This window comes from Castor canadensis, chromosome 5 (genome assembly GCF_047511655.1).
Source record: "Castor canadensis chromosome 5, mCasCan1.hap1v2, whole genome shotgun sequence".
Lineage (NCBI taxonomy): Eukaryota > Metazoa > Chordata > Mammalia > Rodentia > Castoridae > Castor > Castor canadensis.
This window is the reverse complement of record NC_133390.1, coordinates 136504818-136529144: the sequence shown is the minus strand read 5'-3', so window position 1 is coordinate 136529144 and position 24327 is coordinate 136504818.

Here is a 24327-nt window from a genome sequence, read left to right as displayed (position 1 = left end):
GTACTTAGTACTAGGTACTCTCATGTCTTGGTTGCCATGACTTTTCTATGGACTTTAATTTCCTTATGAGGAAAATGGGGGACAATGGCTGGAGGAGAAGCTCAAGTGGTAGAGCACCTGCCTAGCAAGCACAAGGCCCTGAATACTGTCAAAAAAAAGGGGAGAGGATGGGAGAAATAGTGCACAGAGTCTGCTTATATTACATAGGCAATCACATGTAAAACCAGAGAACAGATTATCCTCTATTCTCTCCAATAGCAGCCCCTTTCCTAATATGAGGCCATAACTGTTTAAGATTTCAAAATCTAGGTCATAAATAAGAGATCTGACATAAAGAGTTTCCCTTTTATTCTTATTATGTATTTCTCTAGTTCTTTGACATGAGTAGTAGCCTCACAATGTCTTTTCTCTTTTCAATCTTTCCTGTGGTTCTTTCTCCAGAAATACCAACATGTGTTTTCAGAATCTCCCTTTTAAAGATGGAACAGTACACATGGAATGTATCACTAACTCTCACTGAGCTCCACCAGGAGTGTATCTGAGGACCAGCTAATTTTCTCCAAAGCCTCTCTAATCTCTTAGTGACCTGGAGCTTGTCATAGCCGCATTACTCACCTGACTGGGTCCGTGTGCTACTTTTCCAATTTTAACTACTTAATGAGCCATTATGATCAAGGGGAATACCCTCAGCTGGCCTCATAACACACCATGGCAGTAAGTGGTATTTAGTCAAGTTGATCCCACCACCACCTTCCAAACCTCAAGCTCTTACACAAAACATGAGGACTCTTAAGTGAATTAAGAATTGAATTATTATTGAATGTGACAATAACTGGCTCTTGGTGAGACCACATCAGTGCCTCTTCCACTGCTCTAAAAGAAAATAGAGATGTTCTGTTTGAGAGGCAGCATCTTTGATATTACATCACTATTCCTGCCTTATTTAAACCTTGTACAAACTCTGATAATCACACAGGCCTCTGCTGGCTGGATCTCAGTGCTTTTATGAAACAGAACTCAATCATGGTTACCTGAGTTCTCTCCAAACTTCAGTATGATGTCTTCTCAACTCAGTCCCAAACTGGAGTATGGGCAACATTTTCAGAGTTGTATCTGGACAAAGAGATAATCATAGCTTCCTTTTCCCACTATGGCTGTCTTACCAAGCATCTTGATCTTTGGTAAGTTTGAGGGAAGCCATTTATACACCTACCTGAATTTGGGTTTCTCCAAAAGTGGACCCTGAGATAAGAACTTGAGAGCAAGTAATTTGTCAGGTGATTCTGTGAACTACTGTGAGGAAGCAGTATATGAGGGAAAGAAAAGAACCAATATAGAGTGTTAATGATCAGGCTAATGCTGACAACAGCCGGGGTTCAACCCCATCAGGAACTCTGGAAGACTGTCTCAAGCACACACTTCAGGGTTGTCACACCCAATGAAGCTGGAACACTCATTAACCAACCTCCATCAACCATTGGTTGAGGGATATTGCTGAGAGCATTTGCTTCTAGCTTGACCACCTTGTAGGTAAAGAATGTCCAACAACCTCAGAAAGACAAAAACTCAGGTGAGTGATGTAAAAAGCCTACACAAGAAGAATTTAGTCAAGCTGCAGTTGACTTCTAGAGTGAGCCAATGGGATGCAGGCAGAGCACCAATAGCATCTGCTACACAAACCAACAACCCACATCAAGATAAACCATTCATATTGCCTCTCATGTGTTTTTTTAGTGAGTGATTAATTTGTGAAAGATTGATGGGTAGTGTTAGGCCATGGAAAAAAGCACCAGATGTTATACTTAGAACAGAAAATCTATGAAAACCATGACATAATCGAAAGTCAAGATATATCAACAATCAGAGAGTTGGAAGACCACACAAAGCCAAGATCAAGGTAGAAGAGTAAGATGCAAAACAGTGGAAGGAAAGGTATAATCAATATCCAAGATGAAGATAGCACTAAAGCAGAACAATTCAGGCACATTAGAAGGGAGTGGCCTAAATCTAACTTTTGTAATTAAACTCTGTCTTCTTCCCTTGAAAGGAGTAAAAAAATTTTTTAAAGGAAGTAGACTTTGTATGCTTTTATCAGGAAAAGAAGTGAAGTGAATTACTCTATTGACTGGGATGATCCTGAGACCAGAGGATAGTGAGTTTGAGGCCAGCCTGGGCTACCAAGAGAGTTCCAGGCCATTGTGGACAAGAGTGACAGCTTTGAAAATAACTGAATAGGGACATATTAAAAGCTCAGCCTACCGGAAAAGCAATATTAAAATTGGCAATGATCAGAATCACCTTTTTCAGAACTATGGAAATTAGCCAAATCTTCTAGCATCCTTGGAAGTATTTAGTCAAGAATTATAGTTTAATCTTGGTAAGAATAGTGAACTGATGGCATCTTACTCTAGTCCCATCTCCTGCTTCCCAGATCAGTGGTAGTTTTGAAAAATAACAGTCTGTATTTCTGGTACCAGAAAGAGAAGAATAGATTTAATGTGGTGGTTCTCTGAAAGATCCCACCCAAAAAGCTTGCCTTTATTTGAGCTCACTTGAACTCACTTTGTGATTAAATATTTCTGACATGGAAAAAAACAAAAAAGGTGGCACTATTCAAACATTTTAGCATCATAGCTGAATGGTTGATGGATAAGTATTGAGGCAAATAATAGACTAAACAAAAAATCTAAAAATAAAGGTTAAAGTATGAGACGTCCATAGGAGCTTTGAAAAGTTACACCATATATTCCTGGGAATCTAGAAGGCCAAAGTATGCCAATGGCTGAGTGTAGCTGTGAGAGCCTGAAAGACCTGAGAGACTCTAAGTTTTCACATCTGACTGAGCTTGAGGTTCTACACAAGCAGAACTTCTTAGTCTTAGTGAAGACTAAGGCAGAGTTGCTGCGTGATGAAGACATGTAGTAATAGTACAGAAACCCCAGGTTAAAACTTATTTGCCCCAGGCATTTAAGGGATGAGTCTGCATCCAATAGTCAGTCTACCACTAAGCTGAGTAAAGACTTCAGTCATCACATATGTCAAAGATACAGATTTTATAGAATTAATTCAGAAAAGTCATGAGGCAAACACATAATACAACAACAAGGAGCAACAATAGACCCTAAGAAGGGGAGAGAATCTGAGCAGCATAGTTCCCACATGATAATGTTTGAAATGACCAGTTTTTAGCGAAATATTGTGTCATGCAAAGAAATAACAAAGTAAATATGATCCATATATAGGGAAAAAGCAATCAATAGAAACTGCCCCAGAGGAAGTAAAGGCATTGGATTCATCAGAAAAAGTCTTAAATAAGCTATTTTAAATATGTCTAAAGAGCTAAAAGAAAGTTTGAGGGTGTTTTCTGAACAAAATAGAGACTCTCAACCAAGATAAAGAAATTATAAACAAATAGAAATTCTAGAGTTAAAAAGTATGATAACTGACATGAAAAAATGTATTAAGGAGACTCTGTTATGGCTCATATATGAAATGTCCCCAAAGGCCATGTGCAAAAGCTTTGTCCCAGCGAGCATCACTGTTGGGAGGTAGTGGAAACTTCAGGATGTGATACTTAATTGTACAAAGCAGGTCACTGGGGTTGTGGCTTGAAATGCTGAATATTGCCCCTTACTGTCATTCTTGCTTCTCGTCTGCCATGAGTTGAGCATCTTTCCTTCACCATGCCCTCCTGCCATGACATCTCTAGGGCTGGGGATGTGGCTCAAGGTAGAGTGACTGCCTAATAAGCACAAGGGCCTGAGTTCAAACCCCAGTAGTGCCCCCAAAAAAGTGGGTAGGGGGAGTTCTGAAAGCAGAGAAGAGAATGAAAAAGGCAGGACTAATACTTAAAATGTTTCCAAATCTAAAGCAAAACTTAAATCTATGCATCCAAGAAGTTCAATAAATTCCAAGCAAGATAAACTCAAAGAGATCCTATTCTAGATAGCACAAAATCAGTCAAGAAGTAAAGGCAAACACCATAAATAGTCAGATAAATGAAATAAGGATGAAAATTAACAATATTAAAGAGGAAGTGACCCATGATATGGAAAACCTCAGAAAAAAGAATGAAACAGAAATACAACACAAAACGGAAGGCCACTCCAGCAGACTAGAATTAGAACAAGCAGAAGACAGAATCTCAGAACCTGAAGAGGAAATGGTAATTAAAGGAAAAACTGAGGAACTATTAGTCAGACAACTCAAGTCCTGTGAAAGGAATAATATTGGCTTCATAAAATGAGTTAGGCAGTGTTCCTTCCCTTTCTATTTTGTGGAACAATATAAGGAGGGTTGGTATTAGTTCTTCTTTAAAGGTCTGATAGAATTCAGCATAGAATCCATCAGGTCCTGGACTTTTCTTTTTTGTGAGACTCTTGATTGCTGCTTCAATTTCTTTTTGTGTTATAGATCTGTTCAGGTGATTAATATCCTCTTGGTTCAGTTTTGGATGGTTGTAAGTATCTAGAAATCCATCCATTTCTTCAAGATTTTCAAATTTATTAGAATATAGGTTCTCAAAGTAGTCTCTGATGATTTCCTGAATTTCCATGGTGTTTGTTGTTATCTCCCCTTTTGCATTTCTGATTTTACTGATTTGGGTTTTTTTTCTCCTCATTTTAGTCAGGTTTGTCAGGGATCTGTCAATCTTATTTATTTTTTCAAAGAACCAGCTTTTTTTTTAACTGATTCTTTGTATGGTTTTTTTGTTTATTTCTATTTCATTGATTTCAGCCCTTATATTTATTATTTCTCTTCTTCTGCTTGTTTTGGGATTTGTTTATTCTTGTTTTTCTAAGAGTTTGAGATGTAGCATTAGGTCACTGATTTGAGATCTCTCTGACCTTTTAATATATGCACTCATGGCTATAAACTTTCCTCTTAAGACTGCCTTTGCTGTGTCCCATAGGTTCCAGTAGGTCGTGTTTTTATTTTCATTATCTTCCAGGGAACTTTTAATTTCCTCTTTTATTTCATCAATGACCCATTGATCATTGAGCAATGTGTTGTTCAGCTTCCAGTCGTTTGCATGTTTTTTACTATTGTTTTTGTTGTTGATTTCCAGTTTTAATGCATTATGATCAGATAGAATGCATGGGATTATTTCTATTTTATTATATTTGCTGAGGCTTACTTTGTGTCATAAGATATGATCAATTTTGGAGAAGGTTCCATGAGCTGCTGGGAAGAATGTATATTGTGCAGAAGTTGAATGAAATATTCTGTAGACATCAGCTAGGTCCATTGGCTCTATGGTGTGATTTAGTTCTAGAATTTCTTTGTTGATCTTTTGTTTGGATGACCTATGTAATGGTGATAGGGGGATATTAAAGTCTCCCACTACCACTGTGTTGGTGTCTATATATGTTTTTAGGTCCTTCAGAGTACGTTTGATGAAATTGGCTGCATTGACATTGGGTACATATAAGTTGATAATTGTTATTTCCTGTTGGTGTATTTCCCCTTTAATTAGTATGGAGTGTCCTTCTTTATCTCATTTGATCAATGTAAGTTTGAAGTCTATTTTGTCCAAGATAAGTATTACTACCCCTGCCTGTTTTCAGGGGCCATTGGCTTGATAAATCTGCTTCCAGTCTTTCACCTTAAACCAGTGCTCTTTCTGTTGATGAGATGGGTCTCCTGTATGCAGCAGATTGTTGGATCTTCCTTTTTAATCCAGTTTGCCAAGCAGTATCTTTTGATGGGGAAATTAAGTCTGTTAACATTCAGTGTTAGTATTGATAGGTGATTCCTGTCATTTAGTTGTCTTTGTTGTTTAAAGGTTTGATTGTGTGCAGCTCAATCAATGTTACTCTTTACTTTACTGCCTTTTCTTCTCCTGTGGTTTCATACTATCTGCCCTTTCAAAAGAAGAAATTCAAATGGCTAAAAAACACATGAAAAAATGCTCACCATCTCTAGCAATAAAGGAAATGCAAATTAAAACCACACTAAGATTCCACCTCACCCCTGTTAGAATAGCCATCACTAGCAATACCACGAACAACAGGTGTTGGTGAGGAATGCAAGCTAGTGCAACCACTCTGGAAAAAAATTTGGAGGCTTCTTAAAAATCTAAACATAGATCTGCCATATGATCCAGCAATCCCACTCCTGGGGATATACCCAAAGGAATGCGACACAGGTTACTCCAGAGGCACCTGCACATCCATGTTTATTGCAGCGCTATTCACAATAGGCAAGTTATGGAAACAGCCAAGATGCACCATTACTGACGAATGGATTAAGAAAATGTGATATTTATATACAATGGAATTTTACTCAGCCACAAAGAAGAATGAAATTTGTTTTTCGCAAGTAAATGGATGGAACTGGAGAACATCATTCTGAGTGAGGTTAGCCAGGCTCAGAAGACCAAAAATCGTATGTTCTCCCTCATACGCGGATTTTAGATCTAGGGCAAATACAGCAATGCTGTTGGACTTGTATCACAAGTAAAGGGGAGAGCACATAGGGGAGGTATGGGAATAGGTAGTAAATCCAAAACATGAAAGTGTTTGATGTCCCCACTCCAGAGGAATTAATACAGAAACCTTAAAGCGACAGAGGTCAACACGAGAAGGGGATCAGGAACAAGTGTAAAGATCAGTTAGAGATGAATCAACCTGGGTTGTAACACATTGGTATATGAAAGCAATGCTAGGAATCTCTCTGTATAGCTATCCTTAACTCAACTAGCAAAAATGCTTTGTCTTCCTTATTATGCTTATGTCTTCTCTTCAACAAAATGGAGATAAGGGCAGAACAGGTTCTGCCTGGAAGTGAGGGGGAAAGGGAGGGAGAAGGAGGGTGCAGGAGGCAGGGGGGAGAAATGACCCAAGCAATGTATGCACATGTGAAAAAAAAAAAGAAGTAAAGGAAAACAGAAAATGTTGCACTTAGCAACACAGAAACAATTAACCATGTATGATGGATCCTCAATCAGATTACCAGTTGATTTCTCATCAGAAACATGATAAAAGTGAGAGCACACAAGGGAGGGGTGAGGATAGGTAAGACACCTAAAAAACTAGCTAGCATTTGTTGCCCTTCACGCAGAGAAACTAAAGCAGATACCTTAAAGCAACTGAGGCCAATAGGAAAAGGGGAGCAGGTACTAGAGAAAAGGTTAGATCAAAAAGAATTAACCTAGAAGGTAACACCCACGCACAGGAAATCAATGTGAGTCAATGCCCTGTATAGCTATCCTTATCTCAACCAGCAAAACCCCTTGTTCCTTCCTATTATTGCTTATACTCTCTCTACAACAAAATTAGAAATAAGGGCAAAATAGTTTCTGCTGGGTATTGAGGGGGGGAGAGGGAGGGGCAGAGTGGGTGGTAAGGGAGGGGGTGGGGGCAGGGGGGAGAAATGACCCAAGCCTTGTATGCACATATGAATAATAAAAGAAAAATGAAAAAAAAAAAAGAAACTCGAGAGGCCAAAGGTTGTGTTGTGACATACTTAAGGTACTTAAAAATTGTCAACCAAGAATTCTATATATGGCAAAATTATTTCCAAAAATGAAAAAGAAATGAAAACATCCCCCAATAAGCAAATCTGAGAGAGTTTGTCACCAACACATTCATCTCCTAACAAATGCTAAAGAGAGTCCTTCAGGCTGCAATAAAGGACACTAGACAAAAGCTCGAATCCACATGAAAAAAAATAGTTACTGCAAAGGTAATTACATAGGCAAATGTAAAGCAGTATGAATATTTTTCCCATTTGTAACTCCTTTTTTTCTACTTGATTTAAAAGACAACTGCATAACAGAATAATTATAAATGTATATTGATGGGCACACAGTGTATCTATATGTGATTTGTGGAAATAACAGCATAAAAGGGATGGAGCTACATGGGAGCAAAGTTTTATATACTATTGAAATTGAGCTCCTATTACTCCAAGCTATATGTATATAAATTATTATTATACCAAATAAGTAGGAGATTTGTACACTGAAAACTACAAAGCATTTCTCAAAGAAATTAAGGAAGACCTAATTATGTAGGAAGACATCACATGCTCATATATTGCATGATTTAATATTGTTAAAGTGAACAATTGTTAGGAATGAATGTGCTCCAAATTTATCTATAGATTCAACATAATGCCTTTCAAATGCTCTTTTATGGAAATAGACAAGCTGGTCATAAAATTTGTATGGAATGGCAAGGGACTCAGAATAACTGAACAATTGCCAGAAGAAGAACAATGTTTTAAAATTTATATTCCCCAATTTCAAAACCTACTACAAAGCTTCTGGAATCAAGAGAGTATGATACTAAGATTCCACCCCACCCCTGTTAGAATAGCCATCATTAGCAACACCACTAACAACAGGTGTTGGCGAGGATGCAGGGAAAAAGGAACCCTCTTACACTGTTGGTGGGAATGCAAACTAGTACAACCACTCTGGAAAAAAACTTGGAGGCTTCTTAAAAAGCTAAACATAGAGCTACCATATGATCCAGCAATACCACTCTTGGGGATATATCCAAAAGAATGTGATTCAGGTTACTCCAGAGGCACCTGCACACCCATGTTTATTGCAGCACTATTCATAATAGGCAAGTTATGGAAACAACCAAGATGCCCCACTACTGACGAATGGATTAAGAAAATGTGGTATTTATACACAATGGAATTTTATACAGCCATGAAGAAGAATAAAATTTTATCATTTGCAAGTAAATGGATGGAACTGGAGAACATCATTCTGAGCAAGGTTTTCCTGGCCTGAAAGACCAAAAATCACATGTTCTCCCTCATATGTGGACATTAGATCAAGGGTAAACACAACAAGGGGATTGGACTTTGATCACATGATAAAACGAGAGCACACAAGGGAGGTATGAGGATAGGTAAGACACCCAAAAACTAGATAGCATTTGTTTCCCTCAATGCAGAGAAACTAATGCAGATACTTTAAAGCGACAGAGGCCAATTGGAGAAGGGGACCAGGAACTAGAGAAAAGGTTAGTTCGAGAAGAATTAATTTAGAAGGTAACACACATGCACAGGAAAGCAATGCAAGTCAACTCCCTGTATAGCTATCCTTATCTCAACTAGCAAAAACCCTTGTTCCTTCCTATTATGGCTTATACTCTCTCTTCAACAAAATTAAAGATAAGGGCAAAATAGTTTCTGCCTGTAGCAAGGGAGTAAGGGAGGAGAGGGAAGGGGTGAGGGAGATAAGGGGGGGGGGTTGGGGAAGAGGGGAGAAATGACCCAAACATTGTATGCACATATGAATAAAAGAAAAAATAAAAAAAGAGAGTGTGATATAAACATAAGAGTAGGCATATAGGTTAGTGAACAGAATTGAGATCCCAGAAATAAAGCCATGATCTATAATCAACTGATTTTCAGCAAGAGTGGCAACACAAGCCAACGAAAAACAAAATCTTTTCAACAAATAGTTCTGCAATAACTAGATGTCCATATATAAAAGAACAAAATCAATCACATACAGTCACCTCTCTCCATATACAGAAATGGATCAAAGGCCTAAATATAAGAATTAATACTATAAAACTCTGTGAATAAATCATAGATGTAAATTTTGTACCCCAGCATTAGTTAATGTTTTATATATGATTCTAAAAGCACAAGCAACAAAAGAAAAAAAAGAGATAAATGTTCATCAAAAATAAAAAGCTTTTGGGGGAAGAAGACTATGAAGAAAGTGAAAGGACAAATCACAGAATAGGTGATAATAGCTGCAGATAATAAATCTGACAGGGTGCTAGAGTCCAAAATATAAAGAACTAGGTGCTACTAATTAACCTCACTCATCCTTTAGGTCAGGATTCAATAGCTAAATCCACAAGGATGTCTTGCCCTTATTCTCCCCTGTTGGTTAAATTTCCATCTTCCATCTTATGTTTTCTGGAAATTTTCTTGTCTTTATAGCACTTATAATTAAAATTTTATATTCAAAAGGAAATGCAAATTAAAACCACACTAAGATTCCACCTCACCCCTGTTAGAATAGCCATCATCAGCAACACCACCAACAACAGGTGTGGGCGAGGATGCGGGGAAAAAGGAGCCCTCTTACACTGTTGGTGGGAATGTAGACTAGTACAACCACTCCAGAAAAAAATTTGGAGGCTACTTAAAAAGCTGGACATCGATCTACCATTTGATCCAGCAATACCACTCTTGGGGATATACCCAAAAGACTGTTACTCCAGAGGCACCTGCACATCCATGTTTATTGCAGCACTATTCACAATAGCCAAGTTATGGAAACAGCCAAGATGCCCCAGCACTGACGAATGGATTAAGAAAATGTGGTATCTATACACAATGGAATTTTATGCAGCCATGAAGAAGAACGAAATGTTATCATTCGCTGGTAAATGGATGGAATTGGAGAACATCATTCTGAGTGAGGTTAGCCTGGCTCAAAAGACCAAAAATCGTATGTTCTCCCTCATATGTGGACATTAGATCAAGGGCAAACACAAGGGGATTGGACTATGAGCACATGATAAAAGCGAGAGCACACAAGGGAGGGGTGAGGATAGGTAAGACACCTAAAAAACTAGCTAGCATTTGTTGCCCTTAATGCAGAGAAACTAAAGCAGATACCTTAAAGCAACTGAGGCCAATAGGAAAAGGGGACCAAGAACTAGAGAAAAGGTTAGATCAAAAAAAATTAACCTAGAAGGTAACACCCACGCACAGGAAATCAATGTGAGTCAATGCCCTGTATAGCTATCCTTATCTCAACCAGCAAAACCCCTTGTTCCTTCCTATTATTGCTTATACTCTCTCTACAACAAAATTAGAGATAAGGGCAAAATAGTTTCTGCTGGGCATTGAGGGGGGGGAGCGGGAGGGGGTGGAGTGGGTGGTAAGGGAGGGGGTGGGGGCAGGGGGGAGAAATGAACCAAGCTTTGTATGCACATATGAATAATAAAAGAAAAATGAAAAAAAAATTTTATATTCAGAGATGTTTAATATGCAGTAGAGTTGAATTCAAGCAAAATAACAACTTTTAATATTTACTTACAAATAAATATATAGATGAATTTACATAAGAATAGATTTGAATAATGTATGTACTGTTTTGTGACCTTCTTTTTCTATGCTTTTTAAGTTTTAATACATGAGGTTTGAACCCTCATATGTATGAGGACTACTTCCTAGTACTTGTTTCTATAGACCTAGCTATTTCTTTTTCTTTTCAATTTCCTGCCCCTGGTTTTTGATTGAGCTAGCTTAATTTGGATGTTCTTCTTCCAGTCAATCATCTGTGATTTCCAATTCCTCTGAGTCAGGAAGGAAAGAATAAATAGCTGAGGCAGTGCCTGGGATACTGAGGAGGAAAAGGAAGGTAAGGCTCTGGCACATCAAAGAGATGACTCATCTACTGAGAATGGGTAAAGGAATCTAAAGAAAAAGAAAATGCTTTGGAAAGATCATGATAAAAAAAATACGTATGAATTTTCACAGACCTTCCACAACGAGAAAGATCGGAGTGCAGTGCATTCACCACTCAGGAGGGAACCTACATCAAAGATTCCTAGGTTGTTGTGAATGGAGTTGAGGTCTTAAGTGTTCCAAAGTGCCCCGTGAGAGGGAGCAGCCCATTGCCACTGCAGGAAGGCTGTGGTAGTGAACGTTCTTTTTTATAGTCAGTTGCTATGGTCTGGATGTGTCCAAAATTCATGTGTTGCAAACTTAATTCCCATTGAAACAGGCTGGGAAGTAGGGCTTTTGGGGAGCTTTTGAGGTCAGAAGACTATGTTAGGTCATGAGGGTAGATTAATGTCATTTAAAAAAGGGCCCTTCTGCCTTTTGCCATGTGAGAATGTAGCTTTCACTAGACACCAGATGCTTCCAGACTGTGAGAAATAAACTTCTGTTATTTATAAATTACCCAGGCTGTGGTATTCTATTATAGAAGTCCAAAATGAACTAAGACATTAGCCAAATGTGCCTCTTTAGGCACATTAGTGCACTTTATTTATAAAGATACTGTAGAATAAACTATAGAGAAGAGATATTTGCCTGGAGACAAGGAAGCCATCAAGGAGCAGCTTACTCAAGGTGTAGATGACTCTGGGATATGGATGGAGCACTGATGGCATTTGCTATGCAAACAAACATTCATTCATTTTGCTGCCATAGTGGTTCTTCTAAGTGGGAGAATGGGTAAAAATGCTTTGGAATTACATGGGAAGTTTGTGTTCTAGAACCTATGTCCACATTTGAGATGACATCATAATGGCAGAGAGAGAGTGTGAGCATGGCACAATGACTTCTGACTTGTCCCTGCAGGAGAGATAGACTGGCCTGGAGTGCTAAGGAGGGAAAAGGGAGCCGCCAAGCCAGCAGACTGGGTGTCAACTGCAGATGGTAGATGAACTTCCATATCTCCCAAAGGCCTGCTGAACTTCTGATCCAAACCGCCTTAGATTGAAGTTGTATATAAAACCTGGAGACCAGTTAAGTATTTGTCTTTTATCAGCGGTGTACTCAGCCCAAATGCAAGTTTCTCCCTGTGCTTTCAGAGCCTAGGTTCCTCTCCCACTGAGGACTTTCCTGTCACCAGTTTTATAATGGGCTCCTTGAATGTCATCGAGTTTAAAGAAACTCTCATCAGCTCAGCTTTCTGCCTACCTCATGCCTTAGCAGATACAGACTGAGTATCCCTAAAATAATTTAAAAATCCAGAATCTAACTCTTTGAACACTAAAATGACACCACAAGTGGAAAATTCTGCATCCAACTTCCTGTGATGGCTCATAGTGAAAATGCAGTGCACTAAAATTTGTGTAAAATTTCCTTCAGGCTACGTGTAGAAGACGTATATGAAAAGTCAGTGAATTTTGTCTTTAAACTTGGCTTCTATACCTAAGATATATCATTTTATATATGCCAATATTCCCAAATCCCCAAAATCTGAAATTTGAAACACTTCTTATCCTAAGCACTTTGGACAAAGGATGTTCAACACGCACCCACTTTCACTCTGAAGACAGTGCTCTCCATAAGGCTTTTCAAGGGGAAGCTGTGGGTTCTGTCAGCATTCACTGCTGTGACCTGGGTGAAAGCTCATGTTTTACTCAGCGCCCTGCTGCCATTTCCAGATGGCTTCATTTTTACTCCGATGTAAACCTCGTTAACAGATGGTTTTATTGTTTCCTTGAGAAACTTAAGAGAATCACTTCAAAGTCTATGACAAGCAACACAAAAAATTCAGCAAAGGAACAGGATACAAATTAGAAAACAGAAACCAACGTCTTTCATAGATGTAAATAAAAACCAAATAAAAGATGTAAATGGAGACCCTGCTGTAAAAACATGAATATATATGAAACATTAACACAAAAATGTGCAAAGGAAATTTAAAATATCATTGTAGAGTAAAGAGAGGACTTCACAAATAGAAAAAGGGACACCAGGTCATTGACAAGAAGCATCAATATCACAAAGATGTCATTTCTATTTAAGTTAATTTAGAAATTTAACAAAAAGCCAACAAAGTGCTAAGAGTTGATAAATTGGATTATCTAAAATTTAAGTTTATATGGGAATATAATGTTTAAAATAATGAGGAGGAATCTTAAGAAGAACTAAATTACTGGAGGGTTGGAGCACTGCAGGATAGGACATCAAACATCTTACAAGTCCTCAATAATTAAAATAGTGTGGTAATGGCTCATTAATAGACAGACCAGTGGAACAGAATAGGAAGTCTTTTAATAGGCCCCAAATTAGAAAAAAACATTAGTGTATGACAAAGGACCAGTGAGAAATAAATGAACTATCCAATAGTTGGAACAACTGAGCAGCCATCTGAAAATAATGACTGATCCATTTCTCATCTATGTACAACAAAAATCAATTCCACATAGGTCAAAGATGTTAACAAAATTTAACCTAAGATTACTAGAAAAAAACATAAAAGGGTTTCTCTAAAACCTTGGAAGAGATGAATCTGGAAACCATAAAGGAAAAGATTGAAAAGAAAATAATGGAAAACATCTGCATGATAAACTAAGCAAAGTCAAGGCTACAGATATAGCTTGAGTGATAGAACACTTGCCTAGCATTCAGGAGGCCCTGGGTTCGATACCCAGCATAGGGGAAAAAAAAAAAAGCAAAGTCAAGATGAAAAAATGTTTGCAGTTTGTATCAGGGATTAGATATTTAAGATTAGTGTTGAAAATGGGAATACTTCAAGTTAAATTCAAAAGTATGCATGCTATGTCTGAAGCTGCTTTTAAAATAGCTATTATTCTATTAGCTAGAATAGAAAAATTGAGATATTCTTCCATCATTCAGAAACTAGTATATGATTCAGCAAAGAAGTTGCTCATGTCTTTAGTGAATGAGTAAAATTCCAACATACATACAAAGATGTCACTTTCATCTTAAACAAAAATATCAACACTCTTTCACTAATTACAACTGTAGGTTGGCTATGGATCCAAGACTTTAGCAAAAATCACCAAAAACCAGTACTTTAAAAATTAATTGGCTGTACAGAATTTGCCTTTAAAGACCATTGGGCATTCTGATTTATAAATTGTAGTTCCACATCCTTTACAATAGCAAAATTTATTGAAAGCAGCCAGAATTTTCTGATGACCTCCTCCCAGTGTTACATTATTGGCCCTGTAAGGTGTAGAAGAAAGGCAAATGAATGGTGGGACCAACAGCAGTGGGGTCAGGCACTGACCCTAAGCCATGGAGTGAACAGAAACAGCTGGGAGGAGCAAGCCAGAGTTTTTAACAAGCACATATGGGACACCCCTTGGGAACCCCCCAAATAACTGATCTTGGCACAGGCTAGTGCCATTAAAGAGAGATGGCCTAATGAGCTAGCTTAATTGGTTACTAATGCCAATATGACCTCATTTGTACCTACAGCCCAGTGAGAGCTAGGGACATCCAGGTTATAATTAATTATGGATTGAGAGTGACATCTTGCATCAAAAATACCAAAATAGCTTGGCAATGCATAACACCAAGAGGGCGAGGCTGTGTATTCAGAGTGAATGAAACCAACTGACCTACCCAGAGTCCAGTTCCTCAGTGAGGTGCTACGGGAAAAGCAGTGTGCTGCTATGTAACTACAAAGCATGGGTTTTACCCAGACTCTGCATGTTACTAGACCTTGTGATTGGGGCAGTCATGGAACTTTTGATTTACTCTTCAGTAAAGTACATGATAGATGCTGTTGGTGCCCACCCAGATCCCCAGAACTGGTCTAGCTCTCACCCTCTGTGATGTCGAAAGTATGGGTAGCTGACTACTCGCAGCTGCTCACCTTCTTGAAGAACTGCTCTCAGCTGATGGATCTGTACCTGGGAAGTTACTTTCTCTTCCTTCTATCCCAGGCAGTCTCCAGGAGCAAGTGGCTGTCTCAATAGAACAAAAATCCAGACCCCTTGCTCAAAGGGGAATAATTCTGTGGAATAGTTAGTACTACAAAGCTCCCCTCTCCATCTCATGGATCAGGCCACAGCTGGGCTTTATCTGAGACTACACCTTTGCTTGGCTTCCTCCCTAGCCCTGTCCTTCACCCAGTTCCTTACCGACAGCCTTCCCTCAACATTTCATGTACACCAAATCCCTGTCTCAGTCTCTTCTTTTAGAGGACTCAACCTAACAGAGAATTTTAATTCTTGGTTTGTCTGTTTTATAGAATTGCTGCGATCTGTGTTCAACTAGCAAGACTGAGTTCAACTGGGGACCTTTGCTGGGTACAATGTCAAAGGAATTGGGCTGGACCAGGAAGAGTATCAGATAGGACAGTTGAAATCAGTATCATCACAGGCATCACAGGAATAAAGAGCAGACATGGGTCATCTCTAGATTAACTAAAAGGCCCAGGTGACCCTGAGCCAATCACAAGGGCAGCAAAAAGTAATCCAAGAACAGCAGCTTAGTTTAAGGCATGAGCCAGGCAAGCTGGCCAGTGGTCAGACTGGGCCCAGACCATTCAAAAAAGAAAGTAAAATGAAGTTCAATGAGCCTATGTGAAAATAACTTGAAAACTGAAATGCTGAATAAGGAAAGATGACATTATCATTTATGTAAATGGGAACTTATCAAAGAGATTGATCTGGATTACATTCCACCATTCTGGAAGCAAGACAATGAAACCTCCTTGGGCCGTCCTTCAGATTCGAACCACAGGACTTCAGGTAGGCACAATTGTATCACAGAAAACTACTTTGAGAGATCTAAAGCCCTTTTGGCTTTAAGATAAACCAAGATATAGCAAACATAGCATACTCTATGATTTAAGTACCATCTCTAAGATCCAGAAATGAAAAGGAAAAAAAAAATACAACCACAAAGTAGAGGAAAAGAAAGGACAAAAACAAAAATAAATGAAATAGGAAACAAATGTACAGTAGAGAAAAATCCCAAAAGCCAAAAGCTGGCTATTTGAAGACTAATAAAATTAACAAACCTTTAGCAAAGTTTGATCAAGAAAAAGAGAAAAGATGAATTCCCACCATTGGGAAGTTAGACTCTTGAAAGGGGATGTAGGTTTGAGGGGAAATGACCTAGAGATACGTTCCACGTGGCTCAATGTCTAGAGGCTCAGCATTGAGCAGGTCTTAAATTCAGCCTCCTAGTGCATTAGGCTATGACAAATGTTCTGCCTTAGTGTTTGTGTAGCATGCTGGAATCATAGCCTTCCATGGTTGAGATTAAACACTAGTAAAATAAAAGACTAAGTCTGAAAACAAAATTGGGATGTATCTTAATCCATTTTGTGTTACTATAACAGAATACATGAGACTGGGTAAATGTACTGACTCCCAATTCTGGAGGCTGGGCAGACCAGGATCAAGATACCAGCATCTTGCAAAGGTCTTCCTGCTGTGTCATCATGGTGGAAATTGAGAGGGTGGGTGAAAACAAGAGGTATCTAACTTGGAACCAATCTCCTCCATGAGAACGGAGCTCTCATGGCCTAATCTCCTGAGTCTCCACCTATCAACATGAGTTTTAGGGAGACAAACATGAGGTCATCTTCAAGCACATGACCATGACCCCTCCCTTCCCATCTCAAGTGTGCTGCTCTGGCTCTTGGTGGCATCTATGAATCTGGGCAGGCTTATGTGTTGCAGAAGTGCTATTTTTGGACTTCCTAGTTCAGGACACAGAGAGCTGTCAGCTTCTCTTTCTCCCTGCTGAGGAATCTCATTGCCAAGCTGTGAAGAAGCTCAGGCTGGACCACTGACAATGAAACATCAGAGAAAGAGAGGTCAGGTGGAGCCACACCAAAGTGCCAGGCATGAGTAGAACCTTCCTAGACCTTCCAGCCCAGCTTGGCAGCCAGCTAGGCACAACTGAGTGATGACCCAGCCAACACCGCATTGAGTAGCATGAACTCTTGAACTCCTGACTCTCAGAATCAAGAGAAATAATATGTAATTAGGACTCCTGCTCTGTCGCTCCAAGTGGTTATTGCACAGCAATAGATGACTAAAAGAAGTCAATACCAGGTGCATTGGAGAACAGGTGAGTTCAGAGAAACTGGGTTCAGTCTCGCTGGGGTCCTCTGGGAGACAGTGTTGAATATGCTTCAAGTTGTCTCACTTGAGAGGTGAAGAGACTGGGCATAGACCAGCCTAGGTTACCTACTCATCTCTGAGCCAATATAACCAGAGGAAGGAATGTTCTGGTTTGATTTTGGTAAAGGACAGATGCTCTGGCCCTGGGGTCAGGGGCTTGAGCCTCACCTGGGTCAATGGATGATAACAAGGGTTCATAAATAAAATTCAGGGGCTGCTGTCTACACAGGGTGACAGAATGCTGAGGAACCTAAGGCAGCAAATGTTCTCTGCTCCTTTTCTGAATATCTCATCTACCTGCTCCCCCAGCCCCAAGGTTGACTTAAATGCTCTTCCTCTATGACCTTGACATTCAGTATACTATCTTGTAATAGTTGCTTTATGTGATTCTCTCTGCCAAGGCCCTGTGTAAACCTTGGGGACTCTAGCCATGATTGATGTGTTTTTATATTCTCATACATACTTACCCCCACTGGCATTACAAATGAATTAGGTACTCAATAAAATGCTTGTGGGATGAATGAATAAATGAATGAGTTTAAATTATCATGTAAATAACATTTGAATAAGCACAAACATGTAAAACCAAAGGCAAGTCTGCAGCTAAGAGATTGGATTTTATTTGTTTTACAAATTCTATTAAAATGTGCATAAAAGTACATGAATCAGCAGGGCATGGTGGCACACACCTGTAATTCCAGCACATAGAAGGCTGAGGCAGGGGAATCACAAATTTGAGGGCAGCCTGGTCTGCATAGTTACTAGTCAGCCTAGGCTATAGGGAGAGACCCTGTCTCAAAAACAAAGTGCATAAATCATAATCAATGAATTTTCACCAACTGAGCATGTGTCTGTAACAAGAACCCACACTGTGGGGGTGGGGGGGTAAAGGGAAGCGGTGGAGGGAGTGAATTCAACTACCATATAGTTGATTTGTAAATGCCACAATGCTCCTCCACCCTGCACAACAGTAAAGAAGAATAAATAAGACCTGTCAAGCCAACCCATGAAAAAGATAGTATTACCGGACCTGAATAGCTTCCATTAACTACCCACCTCCAAGAACAACCATTGTCCTCATTCTGACACCACAGATCAGTTTTGCTTGGTTTTGAGCTTTGCAGATGTTCTCTTGTTGCTCTCTAGAATTTCATGGTAGGAATGTGCCACTCTTTATTCATTCCATTGTTGATGGGGATTCACATGTTTCTATTAGGGACCATTACAAATAGTTCTGCTGTGAGTGTCCTAATATGTGTCTTGTTAGCGAATACATAGATGTGTTTCTGTTGAATGTATGCAGAGGAGTGGAATTGCTGTTGTCAGGTAGTTATACACTCAGCTTTAGAAAGCACTTTCAGTTTTCCAAAGTGGGAGTACCAATTTCACAATTAGCATTGTCAGCCAGAAGTATAAGAATTTGATTGAGGGTGGGGTGTGGTGGTGCACACCTCTAATCCCAACTACAAGGGAGGCAAAAGTAGGAGGATTGTGAGGCCCACCCAGGCAAAAGGCATGAGCCTCTCTCTGAAAAATAACCTAAAAAGCAAAAAGGGCTGGAAGCATGGCTCAGGTGGTAGAGTGCATGCTTAGCAAGTGCAAGGCTCTGAGTTCAAACCCCAGTACCGCCAGAAAAAGAAGAATTTGATTGATTTACTGAACTTACAATTTTCTGTATAACTCATGAACACATGTTGAAATATTCACAAATCTTTGACACTTGATCAATACTGAATGGGTAAAGAAAGGAAGGAATGAATGAAGTGCCCCACTGAAGAACCCTGAAGAGCTACAGAATTTGATGAAAGCAAACTTTCTCCTTCCTTGACTCCAACGTGAATTAAATGAAAGACTTTGTGGAGGATTTCCTTCATAATCCCTTCAAAATGAGTTAGTCCTGCTATGTACTGAATGGATTATGCATGAATCCCAAAACAAATCCAACCGCAATTAATGTTTTAATAAACTGGTTGTTAGTGTATGCAATACCCGCAACTTGTCAGGAGGAATTTTATTATATTTATAAACATTAATTACTTGTTTGTTATTGCCAAACTAAATTTAAAACAAATCAACAGCTTTGCTGGCCACTTGGGTGAAAATATCTCAGTGGTGACTGTAATTAGAAAATAGATGTGAGAGAATAGCCTTAATTAGTTAGCTAATGGTAAGCTTTCCACTAATTGAAATGAGGATCCCCTATCTCACAGAATGGTAAAATATCTTAGGTGTGAGAGTAAGAAGCAAACTCCTTTGAGTATTACTAATAAGCCATAATATTATTAACTCTTTTTTGTTATGGTATTTTGATATAAATCCATAATGCGCACTGTCAAATAAAATACAAAATAATAAGAGTTTTTTTTTTTTTTTTTTAAATAAAGACTATGTTTCTTGCCAAGTGAAACTGAATCTGCTTTTGCCAAAATACAGAATGGTCACTTCATTGCTGAATTGAATTCTGGTCCTTGTCTTTCTAAACTCCTCTGGGGCAGATAACCTCCTATTTTCCTGGTTCTTCAACTTCTTTGGACACTCATTCTGAACTTTCTTTATTGTTCTTCTTTCTCCCAACTCCTAAGCATGGAGTTCTTCAATGTTCTTGCATATTCGTTTCCTTATTTTTCTCTCTTTCCCATGATGGTGTCACTCATTGCTATGATTTTAACCTCTGTCTGTATGCAGATGTCTTGGAGGTCTTGATAGGCCATTGTTGAAAGGAAGAAAAATAAACTTGGTGAGGGGAAAAAAAGGAAATATGCCTTTCTTTTTCTAAGCCTAAATTTTGGGATTCATTTAATATGGCTGCCAGCGTGCCTTTGGTGACTATGCCATGCCTGCTGTTACTCCTCAAGTTCAGATTTGGGGTCATGTCTGCCTGGATTACTGTATTAGCTACTGAGTTGGTCTCCATCTTCTTCGCCCCTCACAAATCTGCCCTTTGCCAAGCCACCTGAGTAGAGCAAACTAATGGAAATGAAAATCCAGCCCTTCACTCTTCTGCTCTTGAAAACAATGAATGACATTCATACCCCACTAATCACAGGGAGAAGGTAAATTCCTCCACATATTAAGACAACTCCTTGACTCACAGTTCCTCTCTCCCTACTTATCAAGTTCACCCAAACTTCCTGACTGATTAGAGTTCCCTGGAAGCATCTGCCTCACATTGGCTACCTGCTTGATTACTCCACATCCTTTAAAACTTAGCTTGCACAAGAAGCCACCTTTGTTTTTTATTTTATTTTATTATTATTTTTTTCTTTTTTCATTTTTCTTTTATTATTCATATGTGCATACAAGGCTTGGTTCATTTCTCCCCCCTGCCCCCACCCCCTCCCTTACCACCCACTCCGCCTCCTCCCTCTCCCCCCTCAATACCCAGCAGAAACTATTTTGCCCTTATTTCTAATTTTGTTGTAGAGAGAGTATAAGCAATAATAGGAAGGAACAAGGGGTTTTGCTGGTTGAGATAAGGATAGCTATACAGGGCATTGACTCACATTGATTTCCTGTGCGTGGGTGTTACCTTCTAGGTTAATTCTTTTTGATCTAACCTTTTCTCTAGTACCTGTTCCCCTTTTCCTATTGGCCTCAGTTGCTTTAAGGTATCTGCTTTAGTTTCTCTGCGTTAAGGGCAACAAATGCTAGCTAATTTTTTAGGTGTCTTACCTATCCTCACACCTCCTTTGTGTGCTCTCGCTTTTATCATGTGCTCATAGTCCAATCCCCTTGTGTTTGCCCTTGATCTAATGTCCACATATGAGGGAGAACATACGATTTTTGGTTTTTTGAGCCAGGCTAACCTCACTCAGAATGATGTTCTCCAATTCCATCCATTTACCAGCGAATGATAACATTTCGTTCTTCTTCATGGCTGCATAAAATTCCATTGTGTATAGATACCACATTTTCTTAATCCATTCGTCAGTGCTGGGGCATCTTGGCTGTTTCCATAACTTGGCTATTGTGAATAGTGCCACAATAAACATGGATGTGCAGGTGCCTCTGGAGTAACAGTCTTTTGGGTATATCCCCAAGAGTGGTATTGAAGAAGCCACCTTTGAATTCCCCTAGGCTATACAAGAACCCTCATCAGAAACTTTCTCAGAGGTGTGGACTGACTTACCTTCTAGGCCTCTTCTTAACCAGACCAGCCTGTGTGCTTGCTAAAACTAGGGAGCCAGGTTTTTTTGTCCCTAAAACCTACTGTTTCTACTACTGATCAAAAGCTTGTTGAACCAGATTTTCAAATTTATTTCCAAATTTTCAGATAATTTTCCAGCTCAACAAATATGGACGGCATGTGTAGCAGGAAAAAATATAACATTTTCATGTTCTTGTCATTGCTGGGAGTGGGTTGAGTGATAACTTGACAGTAATAACGTGGACACAATACTAAAGTGGTGGAAGAGTAGATATTCTGAAAGAAGAAAGAGAGAAATGTCACAACTAGAGAGAGAGATGAGAGATGGACCTCAGTTTCAAACTCTTTAGTCTCAGAAGAAAATGTTGCAAATTGGGTGGTCCAAGTGTTTGTCACACGTTAAGGACCTGGAGTCTTGGATTGATGGGTTCCTTGTACACGTGCATCCTGCCCATCAATGCCAATCCAGACGGGAACCCTGGTCACTGACACCTGACCTCTTTCATTCTTACACTCTGCTGCCTGGAAGAGCTAAGATTGGTCCAGGTGAACTTCAAACTTTGCATTCATTAGTAGCAACTTCTTTCTCCCAGGACCCTGGTGGCAATCTGGCAGCATGCACCAAGAAAGAAACCTGTTCTTTTTCTAGCCCCATGCTGAAATTTAAAAACTGTATTCACAAATGAGAATTCTAGCTTTGACAAATTTCACAAGAAATTCCTCTATCTGGGAGTGTAATAGAGAAGCATAAAAAAAAATGTCCATTGGAAAGAATAAATAATGAATGCTGCCATTTTAGGGTGGTTTGCTATTACAGGAGGAGAGTATGTTGCTTAGTAAGAGGGAACAGACAGGGAAATTTCTGTAGGAGCCTCTAAATCACTTAATGGTGAAAAGGGTTCCCAGATGGCCTTATCAGCATCCATGTAAAATTGTTAGATATTTGCACCAACTAATAAATTTGACTTGAGGCTTGGTTTTCTGACATTTGCTCAAATCCTCAGAGAACTGTAGTTACTGTATATCCTGTACAGTATTTGAATTCTGAATTGCAATGCCTAGTTGGCTGCCCGCCGGGACAGGAAATAAAACTCCATAATAGAATGCCATTTTTAAAAAGTCTGAGCATTATTAGTTGCAGTAAGATTGTGTGACAAACTCGTTTCTTTTTTTGTCTCAAATGTTTTATTCTCCACTTAAACTCATTTGCATTCTTGTCCCATATGGGGATTTATACATCCTAGTACATGATAGAGATGCAGAAGGGAATTAGGTCACTAAGGCATGCTCTTCTTTCTTTTAATAACCCTGTCCAACCTCCTTCTTCTTAATCCCACACAGACAAAAGAAAGAGAAGCTGAACCTTCCAGAGCCATGATAGGAAAGGCAGATGAGAAATCCACCAACATGCATCCTTTTACTTGCTGTGGATGTATTTAATTAATCCCATGTGGACTGGTCTTATTCAAATAAAACTATATTTTATAAACTGCTGCCTTGTTTTCTGGTCTATGTGGTCACCCCTGATTGAGGCAGCTGTGCTGTCTTAAGCAGCCAGCTATTACAGGTCTGGTTTCTTTCTGCTAATGGTGTCATGCAGGAAAGAATCTGTATTCTGTGCAGGGTAAAAACATCCCCAGTGGGTAAGGAATTAGGGGAACATTAGAAAGGTACAAAGCAGTGGCAGCAGGCAGAGGAGGGGTGGATGAGCAGGTGGGGAGGTGGGAGGAAGCTAGGTCCCAGCTGCAACCCTCAGGATTGGATGTCTTCCACAGGCTGGTACCCACGTGGGCAAGTTCTCAGGGTGCAAGCAGAGTTCTGAGAGGGAGTATTTGAATGTTCTTACTACACAGCATTCTTCTATCCAGGACAAATCCATGTTCGTGAATACAGGTTAGGTTGCCAGCATAATCACCAGTTCTCAGTATTAGAGAATTCTCAGCTACTGCTTAATTATATATCAAGAATTCTTCTGGTGCTGACGCATTTAATCCCCACTACAACTGTATGAGGTGTTTTAACATCTCTATTGGAGATGATAATTACAGTGAGGGAAACTGAGGCATGTGACAATGTAGAAAATGTCCAACATCACTCACCTAGCAGAAGGCACCTCTAAGGTTCACACTGAACCAGTATGGCCCAAAGACTATGTTCTTAAGCACTGCATGGCCTAGAATCATAGAGGTGTTGATTTCACTCCAGTCAAGACTTTTTAACATTTAAGATATTCCCTTCAAAACTGTGCCATATGCTCACCAAAAGACATGTCCTAGACTGTTAATAATGGTCACACTATTTCACTATATCCCTCACATGTCCTCAGTAGATCATGGAAGACTCTACAGCAGTGAGAATGACGGACCAAACTTCTGATGGCCACCTGGATGAACCTCACAAATGTGATACAGGAAGAAAAAATGTGTGACACAAAAGGACATGTACTATGCATTTCCACCTAAAGTTCAAAAGCAGGTCAAAAGAGTAGTTAACTTTGATGAGGGGGGCTGATAGGTGAGAGGGGGTCCTAAGGGGAAGTCTGGGTAGGGTTGAATGCTGTTTCATGATCTGGATATTGCTTACATGGGAATGTCTACTTTGTACCTTCATCAGGCT